Source organism: Chenopodium album, chromosome 1 (genome assembly GCF_948465745.1).
Source record: "Chenopodium album chromosome 1, dcCheAlbu1.1, whole genome shotgun sequence".
In the NCBI taxonomy this organism is placed as follows: domain Eukaryota; kingdom Viridiplantae; phylum Streptophyta; class Magnoliopsida; order Caryophyllales; family Amaranthaceae; genus Chenopodium; species Chenopodium album.
The window spans coordinates 81,741,865-81,749,732 of NC_137834.1; positions in this window are offsets into that span (position 1 = coordinate 81,741,865).

Sequence of the window (7,868 nt, forward strand, 5' to 3'; positions counted from 1 at the left end):
GCTAAGTTATTCTAATTTTGACAAGTTATTCCAATATATGATCATCAATAAATTAACTATTATACGTTTGAAACTTTAAGATTTAAAAACAACTGGACAAATAATAATCAGAGGAACTCCAAAGAAGCATAATCCCATTGAAAAGTTGTGGCAAATCTTATAGGCAGCTAATTGCATCCACAAGTTCATTAAAGTTAACTGTTAAACTGCTAATTAATAATTTTTTAATCTTACCTACCTTTTGCTTTTATAATCGTAGAATTTCATCCACAAAATTGATAATTAGCACTCAAAAAAAATTAAAGGCACCCAAAAGTTACGAGTGATCTGCCTTCACGGCATTACTCATTGCCTAATTGGCTTAATTCCAAACTTTTATTAAAAAAAAAAAATTACAAAAAGTTTGATAAAGCATACAAGCTGCAATTTTCTTTTATTCTTTTCTCATAGTCTCATACTAACACTTTAATGTGCTAAATGTATTTATGTAAGAGAATTTACCACATCAATTTTTTTGTTATGAGCAATTGATGCTTTATGTTATTGCATTTCTATGACATCAAAATGAACATTGCCCAACAATATACAAGTGTAAAATATAGGAGCATTATTCCTGATTTGGAAATTTCCATACATGTGTAGAAGGAAATGAATGTATTTCACATCGAAAAATTGGTAGGAAGGTGACCAAACATTTAGTTTTGCGAATTAATTATTTTGTTACATGGTTTTGTGATGGAATCTCAGGGGGTTACTTGTCTTTCATCGATCTTGTTGCAACGACTGCATGCTAAGCATGAAGAGCATTTGGCTAGTACTATGGGCCTGTTCATATTTACTGAACTGAACTATATTGATTAAAGCAGAACTGAATATTTTATGAGAGAAGTATATTAGAAACTGAACTGAACTAAACTGATTGGAGCTGAATTGAACTGATATAAGAAGAGAACATGCCCTATACCTGTTTGTGACATGGTGAAAACAACTCTTGTATTCTAGATTTCTATAGATGCACCAATCTTTAATTTTGACTTTAGAGCAAGCATGATGTACAATTAAGGAGAGAAATGTTGGAATCATATGTGAAAGGAGATATCATATAAGCTCTATAAAGACGTCATGAGATTCTAGATTCTTAGGGCTTCTTCGAAAAACGTAATGTATTTTCAAAAACTCCATGCATGGCATGATAATATAGGTTCTGGAGCACACCTGTCACCGAGAAAGAGTCTATATCATAAGTCCAAATAGATTCCAATCTAAAATCATGATAATAGCATATTTGCTTTAGGGCCTGTTCACTTCAGCTTAATTTCAGTTCATTTCAATTCAGTTCAACTTCAAATTTTCTTTTCTTATAAAATATTTATTTTAACTCTAGCCAGTTTAGTTCAGTTCAGCTTCAATCAGTCAAATGTGAACAGACCTTTAGCTTTATCAACTTTTATTAATGTGGGATATTTACATGTATTTTTTCTTTTTAATTATTATTTCTTTTTGTTTATGTTGTAGATTTGTTTGAAAAATCTAAACTTAACATATTGTAATACAATCTTGCATATGTATTAATTATCAATACCACTATTTGTTTTTTTAATTATTATTATCGACAAACTGACCATAAAGTCACACATAAGAATTTGTGATATATCAAATCTACTACATTGTCTACATGTATAGTTTGATATCAAGTAAATCGTTTTTTCCTTTCTTCATTGAAAATTGTTTTTATATAATTTGTCAAATCAACCGTCCACAAGATATATGCTTGCTTGATAAATTACTACTTAGAATCATCTTTATTTTCACAATGAAAAAGTTTTTCCATATCTTTTGCGCTATAAAATCTATGTAATTTCAACGCATATGAATATTGGAATCAAGATCACTAGATTATGATACAATTAATAGTATGTTTCTTCTATGTAAAAGGGACAAAGAATTTAAATTTGCAACGTTTTCTAGTGCTCAGTTTTCTTATCAAACTGATGCCAAAATGTAGGTCCCAAACAAATTCTTCCAGTCCACTAATTTTTATACAATATGAATCTTCTTAGTTCTAATAAGATTATCAACTTTATTAATTAATTAATACTTTAATTAGATATCTGCTACCATAATTTTGTGTCATCTATGTTTCATGTCACTTGAGCAGCCACAAGTTTGTCCTCTATTTCCAATTCTATCGATGAGATCATACCACCTTTTTCTTTATGGCTAAGTGAATTATTCTAATAGGATAAGTTCATCATCACCTAACATTTCGTTTTCGTGTGTACGGTCTAATCGTCTTATTAAATATTCTTAATTAATTAAACATAGTACTAAAATGTCGTGGTAGAGAGAAATCGCCTTTAATTAAGCAAAATAAAGAAGATTATGTTCAAATTCTATGGATAATTTGGATGGTAAAGTAAACTAATCAAGTGGCTAAGAGTATTTAATGATGATTAGTGCATATATTTGTTCTAAAGTAGTTTTAGGTGCACGCCCATTATTAGTTGTGCTTACGCAAGTTTTTTAAGGTCGTAGTCCACTAACAACCAAGTTGAGTATTGAATAATTCCTTGATACTAGCTTTTTTTAAGTTAGAACCTTGTTAGTTATACTATACATATTGATTTCTTGTTATTCCTTGATACCATATGATTAGTAATTTTAGTTCAACTAGCATCAAATCATTACAAGGCTTCTGTTCTTAGAGACTACGTTTCAAGTTCTTGTTGCTCCACGTATAGTTCAATATTCTACTTCCTCCGTTTTTTTTTTTATCTGCGGTACACAGTAAAGGCACATGCTGCTAGATGGTGAACATTAAAGTTAACAAACAAATTTATCACAATAATTTTACCATCAAGAATAGATCAAGAAGAGTTAGGTAATATATATATTACTTGATTGATTTGTTTATTTACATCATTTAATCTCTTCCTTAAGATGCATACCATGACATTATGTTGTAAGTAACAGAAGACTTAGGTAATATTAAATAAGTTGGATGTAATTAGAGTTTGGCATTAGTCTACCTGTACAACCTCACGTGGCTTGCTAGTGGGTCTCGTGCTTAAACGAACTATGCCTAAAACGGGTCATGAGAATAAAGGGGTGTCGTGTTGGGCCCTTGCTAGTCTTTTATAAATAGAGTTCATATGCAACCCTAACTGACATGTCATGATGTGTCATGCAAGCATCCTTCATTAATAAATTACTTTGGTGATAAAAAAAAATAGTTGGGCCAACACATATCATGGGCTAGCCTATCGTGTTCGTGTTAAATAATTTCTATTTACATCCATGACCCATGTCTTTTGTGCAAAATTGGGCCATTTTTGTTCTGGCCCAACCCATATCACCTCTGTATATAATTTTTATTGTATGTGGTATCTTTAGAAAAGCTAGTAATGTGTCCAACCCATTAAATGTATTATATTTTTAAGTTAAATATATTTAGTTAGCCTGATTTGACCACTACATATGTCAATGTGAAAATTTGACCAATGATATTATGTATCATCAAAGTATAAAATATAAAAATTGTTATTCGAAAATTATATATTGGCGATTTTAACAAGTACGCAATACAACATGATTATGTTTAATCTAAGATATAAAGCATAAGAATTGGTTAAAGTATTGTATTTAAATGATGCAAAAGTCAGAGGGGAAAGTAGGATTGGGGTGCTTCAAATTAGTTTTTCTGGCTCACAAGTTAATTGTAGTTGATCTGTGTCATAAAGATTAGAGGATTATTCATTGTCTAATTCTAATTCTACTCTAATTGATCCAGGATTAATATATGTTTGTAATATAACCTTATAAATATAATACATGGTGTTAAACAGTTAAAGTTAAACTATTGCAAGTATTGAGGAATGTAGGGAGTATATAAAAGTAATAGAATTAGCAAAAAACAAAGGAAGTACGGAGTATAATTTAAGCTTTATAGTATATATAAGTGGTCACATAGCAACGGTGCAACACCATAGCCGTTTGCCCTTGGCCTGGCCTCTTTACCACTAATGAAGCTGAATTAGGATTTTATCTGCTTATCTTAAAGTATGTTGCTATTTATGGTATGTTAAACAAGTTCCACACCAACAAAATAAGATTTCATATAATTTAGGCTTATATGATAAATTTTAAAGGTCCAATTATTAATTGTGACTTGAAATCTAGTGAAATGGCAAAGGGTCAACTTTGAAAGCACATATCTCTCAATTCAGAACGAAGTGATGTTGAGGTGCTTCAAGTTGGAGGTGATAGCTTGTTTAAGAGCTTTCCAACAATAGGTCATATGTTCAATTCCGATATAATAAACAAGAAAGTTATGGTCGTTTTACGAAGAGCTATCGAAGCTGGGGAAGGATCACGAACGTGCCCTTTTATAGCATGCCCGTGCCTAGTTGAGTGAAGTTGATTTTGCTTCATAATTTTGGGTACGCTTTTGACGGCTACTAATGCTTTTCCTTGGGGAATAATTTAGTGTTTCCTTAGGGTTTTCTTATGCTATATAAGGAACCATTGAATAGACATGCATATATAAGAGTTATATGCTCGATCATATAGATTAGCCGAGCTAGCCAATTCAAGCCAATATTTGTTAGATGGAGAGCATTGTATCTCCTTTGTTATCTTTCTTGTTTATCCTCCATGAAAGCTAATAAGAAATACCATCTCTTACGTACTCTGTGGACGTAGGTCATGTTGACCGAACCACGTATATATGTGCATTCATCTCATCCATTATTTTCTATATATTTTATTTATCATATTTACATTTTATATATTATTGTCTATGTTCCATGCATATCAAACACATAACCTGTATCAATCTATCTTGGTCTATTTTCTAAGACAATTCAACCAAATGATTATAAGTTGATAGTTCGTTAGAGTTCCACATTTGGCTTTTATCGATTTTATAATCTATCATACCCCTTCTAAAAATTCTAACTTTAAAATGAGAGGGGTACGGTAAATCTTCTTGCTATATTGACTCTGCCACTCTGCCACCTTATCAAAAGATCTACTTGACCAAAAGGTTAATGTTACGAGTTCATGTAACAATGATAGTTGCATTGCAAGATCATGTTAAGTAATTTAGCTGCAATGTTAATAAAATTTGATCCAATCTTGCATGTAGGTGCTATAGTTGTTTTAGAATAATCAGCACGTACGAAAAATATTATTCATGCATGCATTGAAAATTAAATTGGCATACTCTCAAATGTCAAAGTAATTTCCAATCATCTTCCTTAAGCTTAATGGTCGGAAAGCCAACATTTTTAAAAAGTACATGCAGTGAGAAAGAAGAAATATAATAGTAAATTAACGTCAAATTAAGCTTAATATCAAAGTGTTGGTGTTTGTTGGAAATGGCGGCCACTTTTTATGCTAACTCATGATCAATACCAAAACTAATGCATTATTACATATCATCTTCTACTTGCAACTTTCATGTCTAGCTTTCTGTTAGTTGTTTCCATAACCTTTCACTATACCGAAAAGTCATGTTCAATGTCTTGCATTACTACTCAGACGTCATTGAGCTTGCTTCTTTTCGGCTTTGCTCGCTACTCGCTAGCTAGCTAACTAGATGTTTGGTGTTCGAGTGTTATATACGTACATTAACGTTATTCATCTATTGTCCATATGTTATCGACTATATGCCAATCATATATATAACCTTTCAATTCTATCATCCGATTGAGTTTTACCAAATTGTTGGTTATATACTTGTAAGCAAAACAAGAATATCGTTAAAGTGAAATATAATCGTGTTATTGTGTTCAGTGACAGATCTTGGATTAAAAAGTAAGAGGGATTGGGTTAAGGTTTGATCCTCCAACGTTTTGCTAAAAATTAACTTTATAATACTTAACCACAACTTTTTATATGTAATTATTAGATATCATATTATTTATAACCAGATCAATAATTCAAGATCCCTCCCTCATTGTGTTTATGTAACCCCTAATTGTAATGTTTGTGTTTCGGGTGTTGAGGAGATGTCATGCATGTAATACTAATTATACATTAATAAGCTAAGTAATGCTATAATACGCTTGTGATGAAATGATATCAATAATACAACTATCGTATCGGATAAAATCAAAACAGTAAGGATGATGTAGTTTGTTTGTTTCGTACACTAATTCATGACTCATTTAAGCACTAAAATAGACTTTAATTTGTGACAAAATAATTAATTAGTGACGATTCTCAATCCTTCATCCTTTTGTCAACTAATTGCTACATTATGGTGATTATCTTAATATAGTTCGTAAGAAAAAGTCGTAGTTGTTTATATGTATGTCATCCCGAAGACATGTATTTTTTTGTAAAAAGGTGACTTTTTTTTTTTTTTTTTTTTTTTTTTTTTTTTTTTTTTGGTGTGTGTGTGTTTGTGTAAAGATTAGAAAGCTATTGGATGTTAGCATTAGCAATAGGGCCTGCCGGGAAGATGATTCGTAGAGTTTTTTCTCCCTCATAATATTTATTTTTTTCATTCTATCAACCTTTTTGTCTCTTGAATGCACAATTTTTAAGAAGAGGAGCGGAGAAACATAGAGAACGGATATATAAGAAGACGAGCTTATGTGGTGAGGGAGTTTAAGAAAAAAGTTATTCAAATAAATCAATGTTGCAATAATATTTTTTTTGAAAATTTTCAGAAAGATATACCTATAATAAATTTGCTAAAAACAAAACTAGGAAGAATAAAAGTACGTTTGTGAAAAATTTATAACCACTATATTATTTTATTTTTTTGAAAAATATAACCATTATATTATTAGTATGTAAAAACTAAAATAGGAATCCCTTCAAAATAAAAAAATTAAAAAATTAAAAAAAATACTAAAAAACTAAAATAGGAATATGCAAATAGGCTATTAGGTAGTATGTGCAATTTTTAGCTCTTAATGCCATTATCTGCAAAAGTACACTTGGGTAGTAAGAGTAACACAATTTAGTTCATTATTACTTGTTAGGTATATAGTGATTCTCAAAAAAAACAAAAGTATAATGTAGTATGTAATATACGAGTACAACATTACAAATAGCAAGACACATTTATTTGTTAGGTACTTATTTACAAGTTTTCCTTAATATTTTAAAATTATTACTATATTGTCCGCTTGATAGAAGCTATGTAAAATGAGGGTAAGGTACTTAGGGTCTGTTCACATATACTGAACTAAGGTAAACTGAACTGATTGAAGTTGAAGTGAACTGAACTGGGCTGAACTGAGCTAAACTGAATAGAAATGAAATGAATATGTTATGAGAGAAGGAAATTAAGAGCTGAACTAAACTAAACTAATTGAAGCTAAACTGAACTGAACTGAAATTAAGCTGAAGTGAAAAGGGCCTTAAATATTTATATCAAATCTGGACACACTGCACCTATACATAATTATATTGAAGTCCTTACGGATTCGGAGTATTAAATTACACATTGGAACAATTATCATAACTGGTTAAATAAATTATACGGGTTACATTTAGGGTTTGTTTACTTCATCTTATTTTTGCTTATTTAATCTGATATGAACTTATTTAGTCTAATCTGAGTTGATCTGATTTGACTAAAATTTAACCTTATGTGTATGATAATCTATAAAGGAAAATATATATATCAAAATGGATCTTGTTAGATTCGTAATAATAAAGTGTATTTTATTAATATGTAATTTTCATAATTATTTTAGCTACAAAATTAAAGATATTTGGCGATAAAAAAATCACACATTAAACGAAAAAGTATGTCAAAACTTATTATTTCTAGTCTGATCTGAAATAAGTAAAAGTAGGATGAACTAAACACGACCTTACTCTTTAGTATATGTAATTATGTATAACAA